This window comes from Moschus berezovskii, chromosome 4 (assembly GCF_049115385.1).
Source record: "Moschus berezovskii isolate FMDL1 chromosome 4, NW_MosBer_1.0, whole genome shotgun sequence".
Classification (NCBI taxonomy): domain Eukaryota; kingdom Metazoa; phylum Chordata; class Mammalia; order Artiodactyla; family Moschidae; genus Moschus; species Moschus berezovskii.
This window is the reverse complement of record NC_142463.1, coordinates 82,641,249-82,668,812: the sequence shown is the minus strand read 5'-3', so window position 1 is coordinate 82,668,812 and position 27,564 is coordinate 82,641,249. Positions and strand designations below refer to the sequence as shown.

The 27,564-nt window shown below is 38.0% G+C and overlaps 2 protein-coding genes across 3 annotated transcripts in view; both read right to left on the bottom strand.

Annotated features, from left to right (window-relative positions):
* RNPC3 (RNA binding region (RNP1, RRM) containing 3) overlaps window positions 1–27,564 on the bottom strand; it is a 59,677-nt gene that overhangs the window by 4,166 nt on the left and 27,947 nt on the right. Inside the window, exon 15 of one of the 2 annotated variants that reach the window (XR_016037234.1) lies at window positions 27,361–27,428. The gene's annotated coding sequence lies outside the window, so the exon portion shown is untranslated. Of the gene's footprint in view, window positions 1–4,776; window positions 27,429–27,564 lie in introns of those variants that run through there. The other variant, XM_055403865.2, reaches the window with a different exon arrangement.
* The window catches only part of LOC129541726 (alpha-amylase 2B-like), an 86,577-nt gene that overhangs the window by 56,616 nt on the left and 2,397 nt on the right, over window positions 1–27,564 (bottom strand). Inside the window, exon 2 of the mRNA XM_055403866.2 lies at window positions 27,361–27,428. The gene's annotated coding sequence lies outside the window, so the exon portion shown is untranslated. The remainder of the gene's footprint in view (window positions 1–27,360; window positions 27,429–27,564) is intronic.

Here is a 27,564-nt window from a genome sequence, read left to right as displayed (position 1 = left end):
AACTATTGACTACCTAGTTTTGTATCCCAGTCCCCTATGATAAAAAGGAAATCTTTTTTAGAGCTAGTTCTGGAACGTGTTGTAAGTCTTCACAGAATCAGTCAACTTCAACTTCTTCGGCTTCAGTGGTTGGGCATAGACTTGGATTACTGTGATATTGAATGGTGTGTCTTGAAAACAAACTGAGATCATTCTGTCATTTTTGAGATTGCACCGAAGTACTGCATTTTGGACTCTTCTGTTGACTATGAGGGCTAATCCATTTCTTCTAAGGGATTTTTGCCCACAGTAATAAATATAATGGTCATCCAAATTAAATTCGCCCATTCCTGTCCATTTTAGTTCACTGATTCTTAAGATGTCAATGTTCAATCTTGCCATCTCCTGCTTATGTGCTCTCTCACTTAGCCGTAAACAAGTCTTTGCTACCCCATGGACTAGCCTGCCAGGCTCCTCTGTCCAAAGAATTTTCCAGGCAAGGATGCTGGAGTGGGTTCCATTGCCTCCTCCAGGGTATCATCCCAACCCAGGGATTGAATCTGGGTCTCCTACATCTCCTGCATTGGCAAGCAGATTCTTTACCACTGTGCCACCAAGGAAGCCCAGAATACTAGGATGGGTGGCCATTTCCTTTGCCAGGGATTGAACCTGAATCTCCTGATGGCAGGCAGGTTCTTTACCACTGAACCACCTGGGAAGCCCACCTCCTGCTTGACCTCATCCCAATTTACCTTGATTCATATACTAATACTTCAGATTTCCATGCAATATTGTTCTTTACAACACTGGAGTTTATTTTCACTGACAGGCACATCCACAACTAAATGTCATTTCTGCTTTGGCCCAGCTGCTTCATTCTTGCTGGAATTTTTGGTAATTGGCCTTTGTTCTTCCCCAGTAGCATACTGGATACCTTCCAATCTGGGGGAATCATCTTCTGGCGTTATATTTTTCTGCCCTTTCATATTGCCCATGGGGTTCTCCAGGCAAGAATACTGGAATGGTTTGTCATTTCCTCCTCTGGAGAACCACATTTTGTCAGAACTCTTCACTATGACCTGTCCATCTTGGATGGGCCTGCATGGCATAGCTCATAGCTTCAGTGAATTACACAAGCCCCTTCACCACAACAAGGCTGTAATCCACGGATTGTCTAGTAGTCTCCTCCTTTTCTGGGGTTTAAAGTGAGATGATTATTTCATCTCTTCCAAATCTATCCTATGCGCAGTTGAATAGCAGCTTCTCCTCTCCAATAAGACTCTCTAAATGGTAGCTTCAAGGTCACAGGTCTTTCACAGCAATTCCTTACTCCAAATGTATATGCTTTCATTAAGCATATTAAGGCTTTCACCTCTGTGTTTCCTTTGGGCTGGGAACCTTGCCTTCTTTATCCTCCTGTTGTTAATGCATTTCAGCACTGAGGAGGATGGAATTTTGGCCCCTGCAAGGAGGTCCAACCAGTCCATTCTAAAGGAGATCAATCCTGGGTGTTCATTGGAAGGACGGATGCTGAAGCTGAAACTCCAATACTTTGGGCACCTCATGCGACGAGTTGACTCACTGGAAAAGACTCTGATGCTGGGAGGGATTGGGGGTGGGAGGAGATGGGAACGACAGAGAATGAGATGGCTGGATGGCATCACCGACTCAATGGACATGAGTTTGAGTGAACTCCGGGAGTTGGTGATGGACAGGGAGGCCTGGCGTGCTGTGATTCATGGGGTTGCAAAGAGTCGGACACGACTGAGCGACTGAACTGAACTGAAGATATGTGAAAATGAAAGCACTTCAACAAATGCCCAGGAAGCTTCCTGTTCTGAGTGTGGAAACATAATTCCACCTCACTGACAACCACAAGATAGAGAAGCAATTTCAGGGAAGCCAGGTGAGGCCCAGAACCTGTATAACTGTTCTTTGGATATTAATCCATTATTCAATACATAACTAGCAAATATTTTCTCCCATTCTGTGGGTGGGTTTTTTCTCTATTGATAGTGTTTTTTGACATTGAAGTTTTAAATATTATCATGAAATCCAATTTGACTAGTTTTTGTTACTTGTGTTGCTGGTGGCATATCTAAGAGATCATTGCCAAATAAAACAAGACTTGTGAAGTATTTATCTTATATTTTCTTCTAAGGTTTCATTGTTTTAGCTCTTAGATTTATATCTTTGATCCATTTTGAGATAACTTTTGTGTATAGTGTTAGGTAAGTGACCAAGTTCATTCTTTGACATGTGACTATTAAGTTTTTCCAGCACTATTTGTTAAAAATAATCTTTCCTCATTGAATGGTCTTGGAAACCTAGTCAAAAACCATTTCACCATACATGTAACACATTCATTCATTTCTGGGCTATTTTATTTCATTGGATTATATGTTTGCTTTTATGACATTATCACATTGTAGGTTTGTAGTAGGTTTGGACATCAGGAAGTGTGAGTATTCCAGTTTTGCTCTTCTTTCAAAAGATTGTTTTGGCCATTTGGGGTCCCTTAAAATTCCATATAGATTTAAGAATGGATTTTCCTATTGCTCAAAAAAAATTTAGGATTATGATAGGAACTGCATTGAGTCTGTAGATCTCTTTCCGGAGAATTTACATTTCAACACCGTTAGATCGTCCAATCCATAAATATGGGATGTGCTTCCATTTATTTATGACTTAATTTCTTTCAGCAAAGTATTGTAGTTATTACTGTACAAGTCTTTCATCTCCTTTATTAACCCCTAAGCATTCTGTTCATTTTTATGCTATTTTTTAATGTATTTAATTGGATGCTAATTACTTTACAATATTATGGTGGTTTTTCCATACATTGAAATGAATCAGCCATGGGTGTACATGTGTTCCCCATCCTGAACCCCCCACCTACCTCCCTCCCCATCCCATCACTCTGGGTCATCCCAGTGCACCAGCCCTGAGCACCCACTCTCATGCATTGAACCTAGACTGGCAATCTGTTTCACATATGATAATATACATGTTTCAATGCTATTCTCTCAAATCATCCCACCCTCACCCTCTCCCACAGAGTCCAAAAGACTGTTCTACACATCTGTGTCTCTTTTGCTGTCTCGCATACAGGGTTATCATTACCATCTTTCTAAATTCCATATATATGCGTTAGTATACTGTATTGGTGTTTTTCTTTCTGGCTTACTTCACTCTGTATAATAGGCTCCAGTTTCATTCACCTCATTAGAACTGATTCAAATGTATTCTTTTTAATGGCTGAGTAATATTACATTGTGTATATGTACCACAGCTTTTTATCCATTCGTCTGCTGATGGACATCTAGGTTGCTTTCATGTCCTGGCTATTATAAACAGTGCTGCGATGAACATTGGGGTACACGTGTCTCTTTCAATTGTGGTTTCCTCAGTGTGTATGCCCAGCAGTGGGATTGCTGGGTCATATGGCAGTTCTATTTCCAGTTTTTTAAGAAATCTCCACACTGTTCTCCATGGTGGCTGTACTGTTTGCCTTCCCACCAACAGTGTAAGAGGGTTCCCTTTTCTTCACACCCTCTCCAGAATTTATTGTTTGTAGACTTTTGGATAGTAGCCATTCTGACTGGCAAGAGATGGTACCTCATTGTGGTTTTGATTTGCATTTCTCTGATAAGGAGTGATGTTGAGCATCTTTTCATGTGCTTGTTAGCCATCTTTATGTCTTCTTTGGAGAAATGTCTGTTTAGTTCTTTGCCCCATTTTTTGATTGGGTCGTTTATTTTTCTGGAATTGAGCTGCAGGAATTGCTTGTATATTTTTCAGAATAATTTTTTGTCATTGCTTCATTTGCTATTATTTTCTCCCATTCTGAAGGCTGTATTTTCACCTTGCTTATAGTTTCCTTCGTTGTGCAAAAGATTTTAAGTTTAATTAGGTCCCATTTGTTTATTTTTGCTTTTATTTCCATTACTCTGGGAGGTGCGTCATAAAGGATCCTGCTGTGATTTATGTCAGAGAGTGTATTGCCTATGTTTTACTCTAGGAGTTTCATAGTTTCTGGTCTTATTTTCATGCTATTATAAACTGAATTGTTTCCGTGTACAGATTGATCAGCCCTTTTCAGATTGTTCATTATTTGTGTATAAAATGCAACTGATTTTTGTATGTTGATTTTGTCTGTGGTTGTGGGAAATCTTCAGGGTTTTCTAAGATCGTATCTACAATTCGATAGGAAAAAAACCAAAAAACCCAATTTCAAAATAGGCAAAGGACTGGAACAGAATTTTTTTTTTCCAAATAAGATATACAACGTGCAACAGGTACATGAAAAGATGTTCAACATAACCAATCAACAGAAAAATGAAACCCAAAATCACAATGAGAGAACCCACCTCACACCTGTTTGTATTACTATCATCAAAAAGGTAAGCGATAAGAAATGTTAGCAAGAATGTAAACAAAAGAGAAGGCTTATACTCTGCAGGTGGAAATGTAAACTGGTAGTCACTATGAAGAACAGCATGAGAATTCCTCAAAAAATTAAAATCGATCCACTAATTCCACTTTTTGGTATATATTCAAAGTAAAAAAAACAAACAATATTTAGAAGAGATAGCTGTACTCCTATGTTCATTGCAATAGAACCTAAAGGGCCATCAACAAATCAATGGATCAAGAAAATATAAGTATATATGTATGCACACACACACATAATACATACACTTATGCATAATATTCCACTGTGTGTGAATAAGCTTGGAGGCATTACAGAAACCAGACAGAAGACAACCAAATACGGCATGGCATCATTTCTGTTAAAAAAAAAAAAAAAAAGTTGAGCTCATATCCAGAGAGTAGGAAAGTGGTTGCCAGGGGCTGGGTGGTGGGGGAAATAGAGAAAAGTTGGTAAAAGTTACAGACTTTCAGTTATAAAATGAATAAGGACAAAGGACATGATGTATAATGACTATAGTTGGTAACAATGCAATCTATAATTGAAATTTGCTAAGAGAGTAGCACTTAAATATTCTCATTAAAATAAAAAATGACACAAAAATATGTGGTATGACGGAAGTTTGAAATAAATCAATGGGTATATTCTTTTCCAATGTATACATATGTTAAATCACTGTGTTGTATACTTTCAGAATTTTATATATCAATTATATCTCCCTAAACCTAGAGCCAGACATCCTGGAATGTGAAGTCAAGTGGGCCTTAGAAAGCATTCACTGCCAACAAAGCTAGTGGAGGTGATGGAATTTCAGTTGAGCTATTTCAAATCCTGAAAGATGCTGTGAAAGTGCTGCACTCCATAAGCCAGCAAATTTGGAAAACTCAGCAGTGGCCATAGGGCTGGAAACGGTCAGTTTTCATTCCAATCCCAGAGAAAGGCAATGCCAAAGAATGCTTAAAATTCCACACAATTGCACTCATCTCACACGCTAGTAAAGTCATGCTCAAAATTCTCCAAGCCAGGCTTCAGCAATACGTGAATCGTGAACTTCCAGATGTTCAAGCTGGTTTTAAAAAAGGCAGAGGAACCAGAGATCAAATTGCCAACATCTGCTGGATCATGGAGAAAGCAAGAGAGTTCCAGAAAAACATCTATTTCTGCTTCATTGACTATGCCAAAGCCTCTGACTGTGTGGATCACAATAAACTGTGGAAAACTCTAAAAGAGATGGGCATACCAGACCAACTGACCTGCCTCTTGAGAAACCTGTATGCAGGTCAGGAAGTAACAGTTAGAACTGGACATGGAACAAAAGACTGGTTGTAAATAAGAAAGGGAGTATGTCAAGGTTGTATATTGCCACCCTGCTTATTTAACTTATATGAAGAGTACATCATGAGGAATACTGGCCTGGATAAAGCACAAGCTTGATTCAAGATTGCCGGGAGAAATATCAATAACCTCAGATATGAAGATGACACCACCCTTATGGCAAAAAGTGAAGAGGAACTAAGAAGCCTCTTGATGAAAGTGAAAGAGGAGAGTGAAAAAGTTGGCTTAAAGCTCAACATTCAGAAAACTAAGATCATGGCATCTGGTCCCATCACTTCATGGGAAATAGATGGGGAAACAGTGGAAACAGTGGCTGACTTTATTTTGGGGGGCTCCAAAATCACTGCAGATGGGGATTTCAGCCAGGAAATTAAAAGATGCTTACTCCTTGGAAGGAAAGTTATGACCAAACTAGACAGCATATTAAAAAGCAGAGACATTACTTTGCTAACAAATGTCCATCTAGTCAAGTCTATGGTTTTTCCAGTGGTCATGTATGGATGTGAGTTTGGACTGTGAAGAAAGCTGATCACTGAAGAATTGATGCTTTTGATCTTCGGTGGTGGAGAAGACTCTTGAGAGTCCCTTGGACTGCTGCTGCAATCGTGTCCGACTCTGTGTGACCCCATAGATGGAAGCCCACCAGGCTCCCCCTTCCCTGGGATTCTCCAGGCAAGAACACTGGAGTGGGTTGCCATTTCCTTCTCCTATGTGTGAAAGTGAAAAGTGAAAGTGAAGTTGCTTTCGACTGGTAGGACTGCAGCCTACCAGGCTCCTCCACCCATGGGATTTTCTAGGCAAGAGTACTGGAGTGGCTTGCCATTGCCTTCTCCGCCCTTGGACTGCAAGGAGATCCAACCAGTCTATCCTAAAGGAAATCAGTCCTGGGTATTCATTGGAAGAACTGATGAGGAAGCTGAAGCTCCATATCTTTGGCCACCTCATGAGAAGAGTTGACTCATTGCAAAAGACCCTGATGCCGTGAGGGATTGGGAGCAGGAGGAGAAAGGGATGACAGAGGATGAGATGGCTGGACGGTATCACCGACTTGATGGACATGAATTTGGGTAAACTCCGGGAGTTAGTGATGGACAGGGAGGCGTGGCGTGCTGTGATTCATGGCGTCGCAAAAAATCGGACATGACTGAGCAACTGAATTGTAAGCTGAATAAAAAGATCATCTGTGAACAGATATGAGTTTACTTCTTCCTTTTCACTTTGAATTCTTTTTATCCTTTTCTTGCCTGATTGCTCTGGGTATAACTTTCAGCACTACATTGAACGGAATTGGCAATACTGGGCTTCCTTGACTTGTTTTGTTCTTTGTGGAAATGCTTTCAGTGTATTGCTATGGAGTATGATCCTATGAGTTTTTCATTAAGAATATTATTATACTGAGGTGGTTTTCTCTGTTCCCAGTTCATTGAATGCTTTTATCATGAAAAGTATATTGAATTATGTCAAATGATTTTCTATGTCAGTTAAGATGATGGTGTAGTTTTTTCCTTCATTCTGTTAGGTTTGATAGACTTTCAATGCTGAACCATGCTTATATTCCAGTATAGAACCCTTATGGTCATGATGTAAAATCCTTTTAATATGCTCCTTTTAAGGAGTTTTGCATCAGTGATGAACTAAAGGGATATTGGCCTGCAGTCTTTACTTGCAGTGTCTTTCTCTTTATTTGATATTAGGGTAATATTGGTCTCAATGCATCAATCAGGAACTTTTCCCTCCTCTTCAATTTCTGTGAAAAGTTTAAGAAAAATTAGTTTGAATTATTCCTTAAATGCTTGCCAGAAATCAATAGTGAAGCCATAAGATTCAAGGCTTATCTTTGTTGGGAGATTTGTGATCACTGATTCAATCTCTGTCCTAGTTACAGGTCTATTCAGAATTTTTATTTCTTTGCAGTTTAGTCTTTATTAGTTTGTGTTTCTAGAAATTTGTCCATTTTATCTAGTTATATATTTCATTAGTGAATTGTTAGAGTACTCTTATAGTCCTTTTTATTTCTATAGAATCTGTAATGTAGTATGTCTCCAATTTAATTCCAGATTTTAGTGATTTTTTTTTTCCTTCGTCACTATAGCTATAGGTTTGTCAATTTTGTTGGTCTTTTTGAGCAATCAACTTTTGGTTTTATTGATTTTCTCTATTTTTTTAAATTCTCCATTTCACTTATCTCCATTCTAATCTTTATTATGTTGTACTCTTCCTATGTTGGGTTTAGTTTGTTCTTTTTCTAGTCCTTTAAAGTTATAAAGCTAACTCATTGATTTGAAATCTTTGTCTTTTAATGTTAGTGACTGTAACTATAAATTCTCCTCTAAGCACTACTTTTGATATATCCCGTAGTTTTGGTCAATGCAACCAGTCAATCTTAAAGGAAATCAACCCTTGAATATTCATTGGAAGAACTGATGCCGAAGCTGAAGCTCCAGTACTTTGGCCCCCTCGTGTGAAGATCTGATTCACTGGAAAAGATTTTGATGCTGGGAAAGATTGAGGGCAAGAGGAGAAGGGGGCGATGGAGGATGAAATGGTTGGATGGCATCACTGACTCAACGGACATGAGTTTCCACAAATTCCAGGAGATAACAAAGAACAGTGAAGCCTGTTGTGCTGCAGTTCATAGGGTCACAAAGAGTTGGACACAGCTTAGCAACGAACAATTGTTTTGGCATGTTGTGTTTTCTAAGTACTTCATGTACTTAGAAACAACATGTTTTTGTTTCTAAGTACTTCCTAATTTCCCAAATAATTTCTTTGACCCACTAGTTGTTCAACAGTGTACTGTTTAATTTCAACAGTAGTGTGGATTTTCCAGTTTTCCTTATTTTTTTCTAACATTATCCCATTGTGATTGGAGAATATACTTTGTACATCTTTTTATACAAATCTATTGAAACTTAATTGGTGGCCTAACATATGGTCTATTCTGGAAAATGTTCCATGGACACTTGAGACAAATATGTATGCTATCGTTGGCTATGGTGTTCTGTATATGGCTGTTAGGCAGGGAGTTACTTAGTCATTTATTTCCTTACTTTTGTTTGACTGAACTACACATTATCATTACCAGAACCCAGGAGTTTCCAACTGTTATTGTAGAATTATCTATGATTCCATTCAAACTCTGTCAGTTTTTGATTCATATATTTTGATAATCTGTCAATAGGTGTGTAAATGATTATAACTATTATTATATCATTTACCTTTACTGAAATTTGTATTAATGTTTTTGTCTGTTCTGTTTAGACTTAGTCTATTTTGTATATTAGTCTGTTTTAATATAGCCACTCCTGCACATTTTTGGTTATTATTTGCATTGAGTATTATTTTCAAAACTTTCAACCTATTTGACCTTTGACTCTAAAGTGACTGTTGCAGTTAGCATATGCAGTGGGATCCAGTGTTTAAATCCATTTTCTCAATTTTGCCGTTTTGCTGGAAGAGTTTAATTCATTTATACTTTAAAGAGACTATTATTTTGCTTGTTTACTATATGCCTCACAGTTGTTGTACTTTTACTGTGAGGGAGGAGAGTTCATTAATTCCTTTAGTGACTTTTCAGTTCAGGTCAGTCGCTCAGTCGTGTCCAACTCTTTGCGACCACATGGACTGCAGCACACTAGGCTTCCCTGTCCATCAGCAACTCCTGGAGTTTGCTCAAACTCATGTCCATTAAGTGGGTGATGCCATCCAACTATCTCATCTTTTGCTATCCCGTTCTCAGACCACCTTCAATATTTTCCAGCATCAGGGTCTTTTCCAGTGAGTCAGACCTTTGCATCAGGAGGCCAAAGAATTGGAGTTTCAGCTTCAGAATCAGTTCTTCCAATGAACACCCAGGATTAATCTGGTTGGATCTCTTTGCAGTCCAAGGGACTCTCAAGAGTCTTCTCCAACACCACAGTTCAAAAGCATCAATTCTTCGGCACTCAGCTTTCTTCACAGTCCAACTCTCACATCCATACATGACTACTGGAAAAACCATAGCTTTGTTGGTAAAGTAATCTCTCTGCTTTTTAATATGCTGTCTAGGTTCGTCATAACTTTTCTTTCAAGGAGCAAGCATCTTTTAATTTCATGGCTGCAGTCACCATCTGCAGGGATTTTGCAGCCCCCTCAAAATAAAGTCTATCGCTGCTTCCATTGTTTCTCCATCTATTTGCCATGAAGTGATGGGACCAGATGCCACGATCTTAGTTTTCTGAATGTTGAGTTTTAAGCCAACTTTTTCATTCTCCTATTTCACTTTCACCAAGAGGTTCCCTAGATCTTCACTTTCTTGCCATAAGTGTGCTGTCATCTGCATATCTGAGGTTATTGCTATTTCTTCAGGCAATCTTGATTCCAGCTTGTGCTTCATCTAGTCCAGCATTACTCATGATGTACTCTGTATAGAAGTTAAATGAGCAGGGTGACAATACAGAGCCTTAACGTACTCCTTTCCCAATTTGGAACCACTCTGTTGTTCCATGTCCAGTTCTAACTGTTGCTTCTTGCCTTACATACAGATTTCTCAGGACGCAGGTCAGGTGGTCTGGTATTCCAATTTCCAGAAGAATATTCCACAGTTTGTTGTGATTCACACAATCAAAGGCTTTTGCATAGTCAATAAAGCAGAAGTAGATGCTTTTCTGGAACTCTATTGCTTTTTCGATGATCCAACAGATGTTGCCAGTTTGATCTAGGTTCCTCTGCCTTTAGCTTGACCATCTTGAAATTCACCATTCACGTACTGTTGAAGCCTGACTTGGAGAATTTTGAGCATTACTTTGCTAGTATGTGAGATGAGTGCAAATGTGCAGTAGTTTGAATATTCTTTGGCATTGCCTTTCTCTGGGATTAGAATGAAAACTGAACTTTTCCAGTTTTGCCCACTGCTCAGTTTTCCAAATTTGCTGACACACTGAGTGCAGCACTTCCACAGTATCATCTTTTGGGATATGAAATAGCTCAACTGGAATCCATTACCTCCACTAGCTTTGTTTCTAGTGATGCTTCCTAAGGCCCACTTGACTTGGCATTCCAGGATATCTGGCTCTAGGTGAGTGATCACAACATCCTGGTTATCTGGGTCATAAAGACTTTGTTGTATAGTTCTTTGGGGTATTCTTGTCAACTCTTCTTAATATGTTCTGCTTCTGCTAGGTCCATACCATTTCTGTGCTTTATTGTGCCCATATTTGAATGAAGAGCTCCCATGGTATCTCTAATTTTCTTGACGAGACCTCTATAGTCTATCCCATTCTATTGTTTTCCTCTATTTCTTTGCACTGAAAACTGAGGAAGGATTTCTTATCTCTTTCTGCTATTCTTTGGAACTATGCATTCAAATGGCTGTATGTTTCCTTTTCTCCTTTGCTTTTTTCACTTTTCTTTTCACAGCTATTTGTAAGGCCTCTTCAGACAGCCATTTTGCTTTTTTGCATTTCTTTTTCTTGGGGATGGTCTTGATCCCTGTCTCCTGTACAATGTCATGAACCTCCATCCATAGTTCTTCAGGCTCTCTATCAGATCTAATCCCTTGAATCTATTTGTCACTTCCACTGTATAATTGTAAGGGATTTGATTTAGGTCATACCTGAAGGGTCTAGTGGTTTTCCCTACTGTCCTCAATTTAAGTCTGAATTTGGCGATAAGGAGTTCGTGATCTGAGCCACAGTCAGCTCCCAGTATTGTTTTTGCTGACTGTATAGAGCTTCTCCATCTTTGGCTGCAAAGAATATAAACAATCTGATTTCGGTATTGACCACTTGATGATGTCCATGTGTAGAGTCTTCTCTTGTGTGGTTGGAAGAGGGTGTTTGCTATGTCAGTGCGTTCTCTTGGGAGAACTCTATTAGCCTTTGCCCTCCTTCATTCTGTACTCCAAGGCCAAATTTGCCTGTTATTCCAGGTGTTTCTTGACTTCCTACTTTTGCATCCCTTTCCCCTATAATGAAGGGGATATCTTTTTTGGGTGTTAGTTCTAGAAGGTCTTGTAGGTCTTCATAGAACCATTCAACTTCAGCTTCTTCAGCATTACTTGTCAGGGCATAGACTTGGATTACTGTGACGATGCACGAGCAGAGCGTCTGTGATGGCACCTGAGAGTGGCTGAGTGGAGCTACCCCTGGCCGGAGGTCAGGGGCGGTGGCCGAGAGGAGCTACCCCACACCCGAGGTCAGGGGTGGTGGCCGGGAGGAGCTAACCCTTGTCCGAGGTAGGGAGCAGTGGCTGCGCTTTGCTGAAGCAGCCATGAAGAAAGACCCTGCGCCCAAGGTAAGAGAAACCCAGGTAAGATGGTAGGCAATGAGAGAGGGGATCATGGGGCAGACAGACTGAAACTACAGTCATGGACGACTAGCCAATCTGATTACATGAACCATAGACTTGTCTAACTCAGTGTCATATGGGGTCACCCAAGACGGATGGGTCATGGTGGAGAAGTCTGACAGAATGTGGTCCACTGGAGAAGGGAATGGCACACCACTTAAGTATTCTTGCCTTGAGAACCCCATGAACAGTATGAAAAGATAAAAAGATAGGACACTGAAAGATGAACTCCCCAGGTCAGTAGGTGCCCAATATGCTACTGGAGATCAGTGGAGAAATAACTCCAGAAACAATGAACAGATGGAGCCAAAGCAAAAACAACACCCAGCTGTGAATGAGACTGGTGACAGAAGCAAGAATGATGCTGTAAAGAGCAATACTTCATAGGAACCTGGAATGCTAGGTTCATGAATCAAGGCAAATTGGACTGGTCAAACATGAGATGACAAGAGTGAACATCAACATTCTCGGAATCAGTGAACTAAGATGGACTGGAATGGGTGAATTTAACTCAGATGACCATTAAATCTATTAATGTGGGCAGGAATCCCTTAGAAGAAATGGAGTAGCCATGATAGTCAATGAAAGAATCCGAAAGCAGTACTTGGATGCAATCTCAAAAACGAAAGAATGATCTCTGTTAATTTCCAAGGCAAACCATTCAACATCACAGTAATTCAAGTCTATGTCCCAACCGGTAATGCTGAAGCTGGAGTTGACCAGTTCTATGAAGACCTACAAAACCTTCTAGAACTAACACCCCAAAAAATATGTCCTTTTCATTATAGGGGACTGGAATGCAAAAGTAGGAAGTCAAGAAACACCTGGAGTAACTGGCAAATTTGGCCTTGGAGTACTAATGAAGCAGGGCAATGACAATAGAGTTCTGCCAAGAGAACGCACTGATCATAGCAAAAACCCTCTTCCAACAACACAAGAGAAGACTCTACATATGGACATCACCAGATGGTCAATACTGAAATCAGACTGATTATATTCTTTGCAGCCAAAGATGAAGAAGCTCTATATAGTCAGCAAAAACAAGACCGGGAGCGGACTGTGGCTCGGATTGTGAACTCCTTATTGCCATATTCAGACTGAAATCGAAGAAAGTGGAGAAAACCACTAGACCATTCAGGTATGACCTGAATCAAATCCCTTATGATTATACAGTGGAAGTGAGAAATACATTTAAGGGAGTAGATCTGATAGACAGCCTGGTGAACTTTGGATGGAGGTTTGTGACATTGTACAGGAGACAGGAATCAAGATCATCCCCAAGAAAAAGAAATGAAAAAAAGCAAAATGGCTGTCTGAGGAAGCCTTACAAATAGCTGTGAAAAGAAGGGAAGCAAAAAGCAAAGGAGAAAGGAAAGATATAAGCATCTGATGCAGAGTTCCAAAGAATAGCAAGGAGAGATAAGAAAGTTTTCCTCAGCAATCAATGCAAAGAAATAGAGGAAAACAATAGAATGGGAAAGACTAGAGATCTCTTCAAGAGAACTAGAGCTACCAAGGGAATATTTCATGCAAAAATGGGCCAATAAGGGACAGAAATGGTAGGGACCTAACAGAAGCAGAAGGTATTAAGAAAAGGTGGCAAGAATAAACAGAAGAGCTGTACAAAAAAGATCTTCATGACCCAGATAATCACGATGGTGTGATCACTCACCTAGAGCCAGACATCCTGGAATGTAAAGTCAAGTGGGCCTTAGGAAGCATCACTTTGAACAAAGGCTAGTGGAGGTGGTGGAATTTCAGTTGAGCTATTTCAAATCCTGAAAGATGATGCTGTGAAAGTGTCGCACTCAATATGCCACCAAATATGGAAAACTGAGCAGTGGCCACAGGACTGGAAAAGGTCAATTTTCATTCCAATCCCAAAGAAAGGCAATGCCAAAGAATGCTCAAACTATTGCACAATTGCACACATCTCACACGCTAGTAAAGTCATGCTCAAAATTCTCCAAGCCAGGCTTCAGCAATACGTGAATCGTGAACTTCCAGATGTTCAAGCTGGTTTTAGAAAAGGCAGAGGAACCAGAGATCAAATTGCCATCATCTGATGGATCATCGAAAAAGCAAGAGAGTTCCAGAAAAACATCGATTTCTGCTTTATTGACTATGCCAAAGCCTTTGACTGTGTGGATCACAATAAAGTATGGAAAACTCTAAAAGAGATGAGAATATCAGACCACCTGACCTGCTTCTTGAGAAACCTGTATGCAGGTCAGGAAGCAACATTCAGAACTGTACATGGAACAACAGACTTGTTCCAAATAGGAAAAGAAGTACATCAAGGCTGTATATTGTCACCCTGCTTATTTAACTTATATGCAGAGTATATCATGAGAAATGCTGGGCTTGAGGAAGCACAAGCTGAAATCAAGATTGCCAGGAGAAATATCAATAACCTCAAATACACAGATGACACAACCCTTATAGCAGAAAGTTAGGAACTAAAAAGCCTCTTGATGAAAGTGAAAGAGGAGAGTGAAAAAGTTGACTTAAAGCTCAACATTCAGAAAACTAATATCATGGCATCCGGTCCCATCACTTCAATGGAGATAGATGGGGAAACAGTGGAAATAGTGGCTATGTTATTTTTCTGGGCTCCATAATCACTGCAGATGGCGATTGCAGCCATGAAATTAAAAGACACTTACTCCTTGGAAAGAAAGTTATGACCAACCTAGATAGCTTATTAAAAGCAGAGACATTACTTTGCCAACAAAGGTCCGTCTAGTCAAGGCTATGATTTTTCCAGTGGTCAGGTATGGATGTGAGATTTGTACTTTGAAGAAAGCTGAGCGCCAAAGAATTGATGCTTTTGAACTGTGGTGTTGGAGAAGACGCTTGCGAGTCCCTTGGACTGAAGGGAGATCAAACCAGTCCATCCTAAAGAAGATCAGTCCTGCATATTCATTGGAAGGACTGATGCTGAAGCTGAAACTCCAGTACTTTGGCCACTGATGTGAAGAGCTGACTCATTTGAAAAGACCCTGATGCTGGGAAAGATTGAGGGCAGGAGGAGAAGGGGACGACAGAGGATGAGATGGTTGAATGGCATCATCGACTTGATGGACATGGGTTTGGGTGGTCTTCAGGAGTTGGTGATGGACAGGGAGGCCTGGCGTGCTTTGGTTCATGGGATCTCAAAGAGTCAGACACGAGTGAGTGACTGAAATGAACTGAATTGTGATATTGAATGGTTTGCCTTGGAAATGAACAGAAACCATTTTGTAGTTTTTGAGGCTGCATCTAAATACTGCATTTTGGACTCTTTTGTTGACTATGGCTACTCCATTTCTTTTAAGGGGTTCTTGCCCACAGTAGTAGATATAAAGGTCATTTGAGTAAAATTCACCCATTCCATTCCATTTTAGTTCGCTGATTCCTAAAATGTCAATGTTCCCTCTTGCCATCTCCTGTTTGATCACTTCCAATTTGCCTTGATTCACTGACCTAACATTCCAGGTTCCTATGCAATTTTTGTTGTTGTTGTTGTTCTTATTTTTAATCTGTACAGAAGAAACACACTTACGTCATAAAAACTTTAACAGGTTGAAATTAAAAGGGTGAAAAAGGAGATAGCCAAGTTCTAAAGAAAAAAAAATGCTAGTACAATTAGATTAACATTAGACAAAATGGATTTCAAATAAAAATTTTTTACTACAAATAGAGAAGTTTTCTATTGAAGAACTTTTTATTCGCTCTTTATAGACTTTACTTTCATCACCAGTCACATCAACAACTGGGTGTTGTTTTTGCTTTGGCTCCGTGTCTTCATTCTTTCTGGAGTTATTTCTCTACTGATCTCCAGTAGCATATTGGGCACCTACTGGCCTGGGGAGTTCATCTTTCATTGTCCTTTTTGTCTTTTCATACTGTTAATGGGGTTCTCAAGGCAGGAATACTAAAGTAGTATGCCATTCCCTTCTCCAGTGGACCACATTTTATCAGAACTCTCCACCATGTCCCATCCATCTTGGGTGGCCCTACATGGCATGGCTCATAGTTTCATTGAGGTAGACAAGGCTGTGGTCCATGTGATCAGATTGGTTACTTTTCTGTGATTGTGTCTTCTCAGGAGATACTCAAAGACAGTTCTGTCTCAGTCTCTGTATCCTAGTGCACACAAAGTATGTTTGAGCCCTCTGAGCATCATTGCCAGGTATGGGGTTAGATTCTAAACATGATTTCACCCTTCCTACCATCTTGCTGGGGCTTCTCCTTTGCCCTTGGATGTGGGGTATCTCTTCAAAGTCGCTCAGTGCCACACAGCCATCGCTCCAGCACCGCACAGTGTTTTTTATGTTGACACTTTTTGGTAGTAAAAGGATTCAATACTTTCTTATTTGTGTGTGTGTGTATTCTATAGCTCTTTTCCTTGTGGTTACCATGGGGTTTACACTTAACATACTAGTTATAAATTCTAATTTAATTTATACTAGCTTAACTTCAGTAACATACAAAAAATATCTTTTCATTTCTGTTTATAGTCTTTTCAGTTGTTGAGGTCCCCTGAATTACATCTTTATACACTGTGCGCCCCTAAACATAGACAACTATTTTAAATGCATTAGTCCCTTAAATGAAGTAGAAAACAACATGTAGATTTACAGACCACAATTACAATAATACAAGCTTATTGACTAAACATTGCTTATTCAATGTTATTAGTCTATTAAATCCTGTAGATAACAAATGTAGCAACTGACCACTTTTACAATAATATTAACTTTTATAATTGTTCCTATATTTCTTTTTATTATGATCTGCATTTCTCCATATGGCTTTAGTTATGATCTAGTGTCATTTCATTTGATCCTTGCAAGATTTCCATGAGCATTTCTTGCAAGGAAGGTCTAGTGGTAAACTCTCAACATTACTTTGGAATGTCAATGTCTCCTTCACTTTTGAAGAAACAAACAAACAAAACGGTCTTGCCACATAGGAAATTCCAGGTTGAATTTTCCTTCTTTTAGCACTTTATATCAGCCCACTCTTGCATCCTAAGTTCCTGATGGAAAAATCTTCCAATAATCTTTGAGAATCCCTTTTATGTGGATATTCACTTCTGTCATACATAATTTTATTATGCCTTGATATGGATTTTTGAGTCAGTTTTACTTGGAATTCATTGAAGTTCTTGGATATTTATATTCAAAACTTTCATCAGATTTGTTTTCAGCTATTACTTTCTCAATTATTCTTTCTCTTCCTCTCTCTCTCTCCTGGGATTCAAATGGGCCTGATGGCCTGCTTGATGGTTTTCTACAGGACACTTAGCCTATGTTCACTTTTCTTCAATCTTTGGATTGTTCCTCATATTTGATAATTTTCATTGTCCTATATTTTTTGTCCTGTGTTCACTGACTCTTTCTTCTGCATACTCAAATCTCCTTGGCATTCCTCTAGTGAATTCTGTTTCAATTATTGTACTTTTCAGCTCCAGAAATATTTGGGTTTTTAGATTTCCTATCTCTTGATATTGCCATTTTACTCATACATTGCTTTGCTTTTACTTCCTCCACATCTTCTGTTAGTTCCTTGAGCATCTTTAGAACAATTATTTTACTCTTTGCTTAGTATATCTGCCATCAGATCTTCTTCAGGGATAGTTTCCATATACTCTGAATCACTCATATCTTCCTGATCCTTTGTATGACTTGTAAATTTTCTTTTGTTGAAAACTAGTCATTTGATTTTACATTATGGTAACTGTGAAATTCAGATTTTCCCCCTTCTACAGTTTGCTCATTTGTTAATTGTTTTTGGTTTTTAAATTATTGCATGCTGTATCTGTGTCAAGGATCAACCTGAATTGTAAAACCAAGGTCTTCTCATATTTTTTTACCCTTTCCCTGTGTTTAGTGGTCAATTTCTAACCTTCTCCATATGTGCAGTTTTTCGGAATGTCCTAGTCTTTAAGTATGTCTGGCTCCCGAAAGTGGGAAAACTAAGGAGGAAAGGAAAAAGAGGGGACCTGGATTATTATTCCTCTCTAAATCACTTCACTGGAGGTGGTAGAGATAGGAGAGGTGGATTACAAACATGGGAGGTGTAACAACCATGGCTGCCAATCTCTGCACCTCTGTGATCAAAAGCATTAACAATTATGGCAGATTCCCCAATATTTAAGAGTTCAGGGTTCTTTTTGCCCACCTTGACTCCTATCAGCAAGGTGCTCCAGGATACATATACGGCTGCCTGCCACATGGTTGGGTTGGGAAACTGGTTGCTATTACTATGCTAAGAGCTGAAACAGGCCTGAATTAACTACAATTTACTGTCCAAGGCTTCGTCTGGAAGTTGCAAACCCTAGACTCGAGTTCCAAAATAGTGACTCTGGTGCAACTATATTAGGTGCTAAGTTGGACTCCTGGTACTTCCTACTTCATCATCTTCCCAGAAAACTCTTAGCTATAGATTTTTGTGTGAACATAATTTTTGTTGTCCTTAGATTAATATGCAGAAGTGTGGTGGATAGGTCACATGTTAACATTACTACAAACTTCCTCAAACTGTTTTGGAAAGCAAGTTGTACCATTTTGTAATTTCACCAGCAGTGTATGAGAGCTGTAGTTGCTCCACGTTCTTGACTAATCTTGGTACTATCAGAGTATATTATAAGCCATTCTAATAGGTGTGTGGTGCCATCTTATTGTGGTTGTATTTTGTATTTGTCTAAATAGATCAAATTCCCCAAATCCGTTGGATCATCAAAAAAGTAAGAGTTCCAGAAAAAAAACATCAATTTCTGCTTTATTGACTATGCCAAAGCCTTTGACTGTGTGGATCACAATAAACTCTTGAAAATTCTGAAAGAGATCGGACTGACTACCAGACCACCTGACCTGCCTCTTGAGAAACCTGTATGCAGGTCAGGAAGCAACAGTCAGAACTGTATATGTAACAACAGACTGATTCCAAATAGGAAAAGGAGTACGTCAAGGCTGTATATTGTCACCCTGCTTATTTAACTTACATGCAGAGTATGTCATGAGACATGCTGGGCTGGAAGAAGCACAAACTGGAATCAAGATTGCCGGGAGACATATCAATAACCTCAGATATGCAGATGAGACCAACCTTATGGCAGAAAGTGAAAACTAAAGAGCCTCTTGATGAAAGCGAAAGAGGAGAGTGAAAAAGTTGGCTTGATGCTCAACATTCAGAAAACTAATATCATGGCATCTGGTCCCATCACTTAATGGCAAATAGATGGGGAAACAGTGGCTGACTTTATTTTGGGGGGCTCCAAAATCACTGCAGATGGTGATTGCAGCCATGAAATTAAAAGACGCTTAGTCCTTGGAAGGAAAGTTATGAACAAACTAGACAGCATATTAAAAAACAGAGACCTTACTTTGTCAACAATGGTGCATCTAGTCAAGGCTATGGTTTTCCAGTGGTCATGTATGGATGTGAGAGTTGGACTGTGAAGAAAGCTGAGTGCCGAAGAATTGACGCTTTTGAACTGTGGTGTTGGGGAAGACTCTTGAGAGTCCCTTGGACTGCAAGGAGACCCAACCAGTCCATCGTAAAGATCAGTCCTGGGTGTTCATTGGAAGGACTGATGCTGAGGCTGAAACTCCAATACTTCGGCCACCTCATGCAAAGAGCTGACTCATTTGAAAAGACCCTGATGGTGGGAAACACTGAAGACAGGAGGAGAAGGGGACGAGAGAGGAGGAAATCATCGGATGGCATCACCAACTCAATGGACATGAGTTTGGGTAAACTCCGGGAGTTGGTGATGGACAGGGAGGCCTGGTGTGCCACAGTTCATGGGGTTGCAGAGTCGGACACGACTGAACTAAACTGAACTGAATGAATGATGCTGTGAAGCATCATTTCATGTGCTTATTTGTCATCTGTAAATCTTTCGTGAAGTGCTTACAAATTTATTGTTCCTTTTTATTTTTACAGTTCTTTATATATATCCTGGATATTCTTTTGTCAAATATATGCTGCCCAAAGATTTTCCCCAGTGTGTGGCTGCCTCTTTATTCTTCATAGCACCTTCTGAATAAGATTTTTATTGGATGACATGTAATTTAGCTTTATTTTCAATGGAGAAAACGTTTGGTGTTATATACAGGAATTCCTTGTCTAAGCAATGTCACACAGACATTTTTTCCTGTAACTTTTGGTATTTCAAATAAGTTTTATATGAAAGAAATTTTTTAAACGTTTCCCTTTTTTGTGGCGGGGGGGAGGATACAGATGTCCAACTATTCTTAAATCTTATATTTATATAGCAATCCTCTCTCCACTGAACTGCCTTCTCATTTTTGTCAAAAATTAATCTGCCATACAAGGGTAGGTCTATTTGTGGACTTTTCTATTTCAGCAATCTATGCATCTGTCCTTCTGCCAAATACAGTTATTCCAGCTTTATAATAAACCTTAGAAGTATGTAACTTAAGTCATATAATTTTTTTTTAAATTGTGCTGGACATTCTGGTTGCTGTTTTTCCAAAGTGCTCTGAAAGTCAGTTTAGCAGTCCATCAAATTATCCTGCTACAATTTTCAATTTGAAATGAATCTGCTTGAGGTGACATTACAATAATCATGACTTTTTCAACTCATGCATACAGTATAGCTCTGTTTACTCAGGTCTTTATTTTTTATCAAAATTTGGGGGAGGGCCTTTGGCATAAGGTTCTAGTACACATTTTGGTAGACTATGTCAATTCTGGTACTACTGCAAATGTTAATTGTAGAAAAAAATTTCAAGGTCTAGCAGTTCATTGCTAGTTTATTTACTGACTTCTACATATTTAATCTTACAATCTTGTTTAACTCAATTGTAGGAGCCTTTAAATCTTTGGGATTTTCCACATAAACAATCATATCACCTCTGTATAGGAATAGTTTTATTTCTTACTTTCCAATTTGTATACTCCTCTCTTTCTCATTTTATGAACTGGCTGTCAGTGAGATGTTGAATGGTTGTGAGTGTGGCCTTCCTTGTCTTGTTTCCCCTTCCTTTGGGAAAAAATATTTAGTCTTTAGGACTTCCCTGGTGTCTCAGACGGCAAAGCATTTGCCTACAATGTGAGAGACCTGGGTTCGATCCCTGGGTCGGGAAGATCCTCTGGAGAAGGAAATGGCAACCCATTCCAGTACTCTTGCCTGGAATTTCCCATGGATGGAGAAGCCTGGTAGACTACAGTCATTCGGGTCACAAAGAATGGGACATGACTGAGTGACTTCACTTTGAAGAACAATTGGGAGAGTTTGTAGACACATTTCAGCTTAAGGAAACTCTTTTCCATTCCCAGTTTACTGAATTTTTACTAAGGAATAGATACTTAGCTTTGTCAAATGCTTTTCTTTCATTTATTAAGATGATCATATGCTTTTTCTTCTTTGGTCTGTTGACAGGATGAGTTACATTTATTGGTCACAAAAGTTTCAACAGACTACCTTTCCCAATATAAAGTTCTCTTGGTCATGATTTAAATCCTTTTTACATATGGCTTGATTCAACTTGCTAATATTTTACTGCAGATTTTTGCATCTATACTTAAGAGAAATAGAAACACAGTTTTCTTTTACGACCAAGGTAATGCAGGCCTCTTAACATGAATTTGGAAGTGTTTTGTTGTACAGTATTGTTGGTTTCTTCATTTAATGTTTTGCAGACTTCCCAAGTGAAGCTCTTCAGGCTTCCAGGGAAACTTTTAACTACAAAGTAAATTTATTAGATATAGAGTTATTCAGAGCTAAGAAGTAGGTTACCTGCTTCTCAAATAAGTTTAGTTTAATAGTTTCAGGAAGCTGGCTCATTTCATCAAAGTTACCATATTTATGGAAATAAATTTACTAAAAATACTCCTGTATCATTTTCTTACAACCTGAGAGGGAAGAGGGGTTTTCCTTTGCAGTCAGGCTAGAACTTTTTCAGTTTATCTTCTCAGGAACTAGTTCTGTTTCCAATATTTTCAACTCTTTTCTGTCTAAAAGTTCACTGATTTATAATTATTTTCATTATTTCCTTGTTCTGCATTCTGTTTATTCCTTTTCTAGATCCTTAGGGTAGAAGGTTAAATCTGTTATTTTTCTTCTTTTCTAGTATACCATATTCTCTTAAAAATTCTTTTAGCTGGAGTTCCCAAATTTTGATGTTGTATTTTCATTTTCATTCAAGTATTTCCTAATTTCTCTTAAAAAGTCTATCTTGATCCACACATATAACATGGAAATGCATTACTTAATATCTATAAACTTGAATTTGTTTCAGATATTTGTTACCAATATCTGATTTTGTTCAGCTAAGATCAGAGAATTGCATGATTTAAGATTCTTAGCTTGCTAATTATCTTCTAAATTCTACTGCTGGTTAGTTCACTGGATTGCGCAGGAAGAAAATCCTTACTCTTTTAAAACATAAGAACAGATACACAAACAGTTCAACAGAGATATAACATTATACTGCAGTATTAAAATTTCATAAGGATGATTAGGAAAAAAAATGTCTAAAAATTCGTGGAGGTAGAAGGACAAAAAATGGCTAAGAAACACTGGATTAGAGGTGTTTCACTATTTTATTTTTCATTTAAAAGGTGATATACAGAAAAGTGTGAAAAAGTGTAACAGATCAAATATTCCAAGACCCAAATTTAATAATGCTAACATTTAGAAAAATATTCAAATATCTTTTTAAAAGAAAAATCCAATATATATATATAGATAGAACAACCCACTCAAATTTCAATCTCTTTCCCATCCATCTTTTTTCTTCCAAAGATATTAAATGTTTTCATAAATAATATATAACATTTTATGTATCATATTAAGCTCTGAAAGGATTCATGATAAAGAAATTAAATAGCTGTTTATATTTTCTTCTGGAATTCTTAAATTTTCAAAGATCCTGGTATATAAGTACTAGAGAAGTGGTATATTGATGCCATACCATAATGTAAAAAAAACGAAACGTCCTATGTAGTCAAATACCCCTTTACTGATTTCTGATATACATATAAGTATTTCTCTGATGGCTATATAAATTTATATTTATACATATAAATATACACATATATTTTTAAACATTGTCATCCCTTTAAATCTTTGTATATTAAATCATAGATACTTCATTGATCTTCCAGTATTCCCCCATGGTAACACAGCTTAAGCTCAGTGGGTACAGAATCTCTCTTTCCTGGTATTTTTTCAGTATTTGGTGAGTCTTGGTTTTTTATTTTAAATTCCCTATACTATCCTTTGTGTGAATGCTGTATCTCTACTATAGTCTGCTTTCAGGAAATTTCAGTGTATAATATACAGTAGCTTAAGTTATGGGGGTGGGAATTCTATTTCTATTTCTGCGAATCATCAGTTCTGTCTCTTATGTGCCTAACACATGTAGCTAGCTGTCATCTCTACTGAACAGTCCTACTGAAGTCACTATCCTTTGCTTTGCTGCTGCTGCTGCTAAGTCACTTCAGTCGTGTCCGACTCTGTGTGACCCCATAGACAGAAGCCCACCAGGCTTCCCTGTCCCTGGGATTCTCCCGGCAAGAACACTGGAGTGGGTTGCCATTTCCTTCTCCAATGTGTGAAAGTGAAAAGTGAAAGTGAAGTCGCTCAGTTGTGTCCGACCCTTAGCGACCCCATGGACTGCAGCCTACCTGGCTGCTCCATCCATGGGATTTTCTAGGCAAGAGTACTGGAGTGGCTTGCCATTGCCTTCTCCATCCTTTGCTTTACATGCATTAATAAAAACAATTAAATGTAATAAAGTATCTTCTTAACTTACAGTTTATCAAAAAACTTCATTACTCACAAAGGTAAGTGTTCTCTTCTTATAGGGTGTTAAAGATCAAATTACTATACATAAACAGTACAATGTCTTTAAAATTTTAGGTACTTAATAGGTATCAATTCCTTTCCCTTACTTCCTTTCAAATTTCAAAGACTTAATCTCTCAAGACATTGGTTTTTGAAGGAGTTTCACTTGAACAGTAAATACTTTCCAAATCACCTAAACCAGCAACTTGTATGCTTTGCTGTTGTTTTCTAGTTGCTAAGTGGTGTCTGAATCTTTTGCAACCCCTTGGACAGTAGCTTGCCAAGATCTTCTGTCCATGGGATTTCCCAGGCAGGAATACTGGAGTGGTTGCCATTTCCTTCTCCAGGGGCTATTCCTGACCCAGGGATTGAACCCACATCTCCTGTATTGCCAGGCAGATTATTTACCACTGAACCACCAGGGAAGCCCAACTTTTATGCTACCATTTTTTTTTTTTTTTAATTTGGTGATTTACCTAATCAGGATTATGGTGATTCTGTTAATGACTAGGGTAAGGTGAAGAGCACTTACATTACTTGAAAGTATATGCCTCCTTAAATTTTACACCCTAAGAACCTCCTTTGCTATACACTACTCCAGGCCCTTGTAAAAGGCATAAATGGAAAACAATCACACGGCAAAAAGAGTTTTATATATTGCATATTGTAGCAAAACATTTGTTTCTAACTGCCTAATATCTAAGTTTCTTTTCTGATTTTAAAATGCTATGCTTTTCCTTCAGAGAACAAGCCTATTCCCAACTCTCATTTCACATGGTTTATATGAAACTTCACTTCTCGCCTCAGAGGTGACATGTCTGACCCACACCTGGCCAGTGTGCCAAATCTCTCTGGCAAAAAGAAAAAGGTACTTATTGTTTAAAGTAACTGAAAAATCCAATGACAGACTAGCTATCTGCGCTCTTGCTATGTAAGTACTTCTCCAGCTCCATAATTTCTAGACTCCAAAGATCCTAAACTTTTCAAATAGCCTCCTGCTCTCTAGGTGTGGCAAGGAAGTATATGGGTATCTCAGTGATAATCAAGGTGGAAAGATGACTGAATTTTTACTGAAAATCTCAGAATTTTTATATCACCTTCAGTATCAGGGTGAGTTGAGAACCACCACAACCACCACTATGAGAGCTAATATTTATTGAAAATGTGACACTCTCTTTCTATATATATATTTAAAGTACACACACACACGCACACAACCAGATGTAAGTACTTTATATCCATCTAATCATCTTTATAACAATCCCAAGTTAGGCATTTGTATTATTCCCATGGCAAATGAAAAAAAAAAAAAAAAGTCATAAAGCAACTAAGGCATGGACACAAGATTTGAATTTTGAACCTATACCTGGTAAAACCAGTTTAATACACTATTTTTCAGTGAACTATTAAGGGTGAAATTCTCAACACTACAGCAGGATAGGGACTCTAGGGTTTTATTTAGGTTGATTTTAAAAAATACTCTTTTTTGGTGTGTTTGTGTTAGTCACTCAGTTGTGTCCGACTCTTTGTGACCACATGGACTGTAGCCCACCAGGCTCCTGTGTCTGTGGGATTCTCCAGGCACAAATACTGGAGTGGACTGTTATAAACCTGACAAATTTACACATTCCAAGGAATAATTTAGCTTTTGGCTAAATAATTAATGATAATTTCAAAAAATGCATATGATCCTTTCGATACCCAAGTTTCTCAATTTCTTGAATTCATCTCTCCATAACCTCACTTTCACTCAACTATCATGCTCACATTCTAGAAGTCACTAATTACTGTGCTCTAATATTCTCAATCTCAGTCCCTTACTCTATTTCAACCTCCCAAATTTCCCAGCTCTAAGAAATAACAACACATCTTCAACCACACTGCAATCTCAATGGATCATACCATTTCTCCATTGTGCCTGAAACTCCATTTTCTCAATTTGCTCATTATCAGATTACTTTCCATGTCCCTCCTTCATAATCATTCTTTTGATTATGTCAACACTTCTCCCCTTCTCCCTTTTTGTTATATTCATGGGAGAAAATTCCAGCTTTAAAAATCTGACTACTCAAAAGCAGTACAAAGGCTAAACTGGGAAAAACACAAAACCACATTGATTGATCTCAATTAAATTAACAACCATGGACTTGAAGTAGGCACTTTTTAAGTAATATCCAGCAATCCTTCTAAGCATCTTTTTCTCACTTCCCTAAATATCTATATTACATCTTCTTTCTCTATCCATTTTCCCCCAACACCTCTTCCCTCTACTTCATGACCTTGCTTTCTATTTACTGAGAAAATATAACAAAAATTGTATATGCTCCCATTAGATATACCAAACTGCAAATATCTAGATCTTTATAATCTGTCCTTCCTTCCACTGCTATTAATGAGCCATTTACACACCCATCTTTAAAACTAACCCTTCTGTTTATACACCGCATCTATGGTTCCAGTGACATTCCTCTCACTCCTGCATCATGTCTTTTTCTCCACTACATTAGGCCATACAAACCTGCTATATTTTCAATCTTTATCAAATAAAAACAAAACCTTCTTGATATTATATCCCCCTGTACTAACAACCCATTTCACTATTCCCTAAGAAAGCAAAACTCCTTAACATTTGTCTTCGGAACTCATCTTTCTTGCATCATCAACAGACCTAACATATTTAATCACTCCTTCCTAGCTGGGATTCTTTCTTCATTTGGGTTTACCTACTCTTAGTTACATTTTCTTACCACTTGACATCTAAATATTAGCATGTTCCAGGGCTCAAATATCCATTCTTCTATTTTCTACCTTTAAACTTTTCACTTAACTTATTTCACAAAGCTATGAGCAAAAGGGAAGAAGCTGTGATACGCAACATCATTCCAACAAAGATCTAAGTGACTCTAAGGTAAAACTGTTACTACATACTCACAGAAGAATATCAACCAGAACAATTTCAATAAAACCTATCAATGTTTCCTACTTAACATACAGCTGAAATTAATTTTACTAAGGGAACAGAATAATATTATATAGGAAACATTTATACCACTGAGTGACATTCTGATACACTGGGAGACACAACAATGAAAAACTGTTATGGCAAGTATACAAATTCCCTAACCTGTGAAAAATCCCCCACCACTTAAGAGAAAAAACAAAATCAAAATAACATCAAAATCACCAAAACTCAGCCAAGAAAAACTACTCTGAGAATAATTACAAAAAATAAGATTACTATAAAAAAAAGTATTATATAAGTAAGAGTGAAAAAGGGCAATATTTGTAACCATAAAAGAAAATTTTACACTTTCCTCAACATATCAATAGCAAAGAAAAATTAAGATCATTATTTTAATTGGAAAGAAAATAATTTATTATATGAGGAAGATGATTAAAATACATGTGACAGATCTCTAATAAACTGATTTAAATGCATATAGATTTAATTTTTAAATACACTTTAAAAGCTATTACGCACAGTTCCATAGTCCAGGTGGTCAATTTCATCTCCACAAAGGTGGAAAGCACTTGAGAGATAAAAGGAACCTAAAACACCATAAAAATTCATTAAAAATAATGATTATTAAACAGTTCTGTAGTTCTAAAATAACTAAAATCTAGAACATTTATATTTAGAAAATTAGTGAATCATGTCAGTGCAACAAAATTTTAATTATCTAAC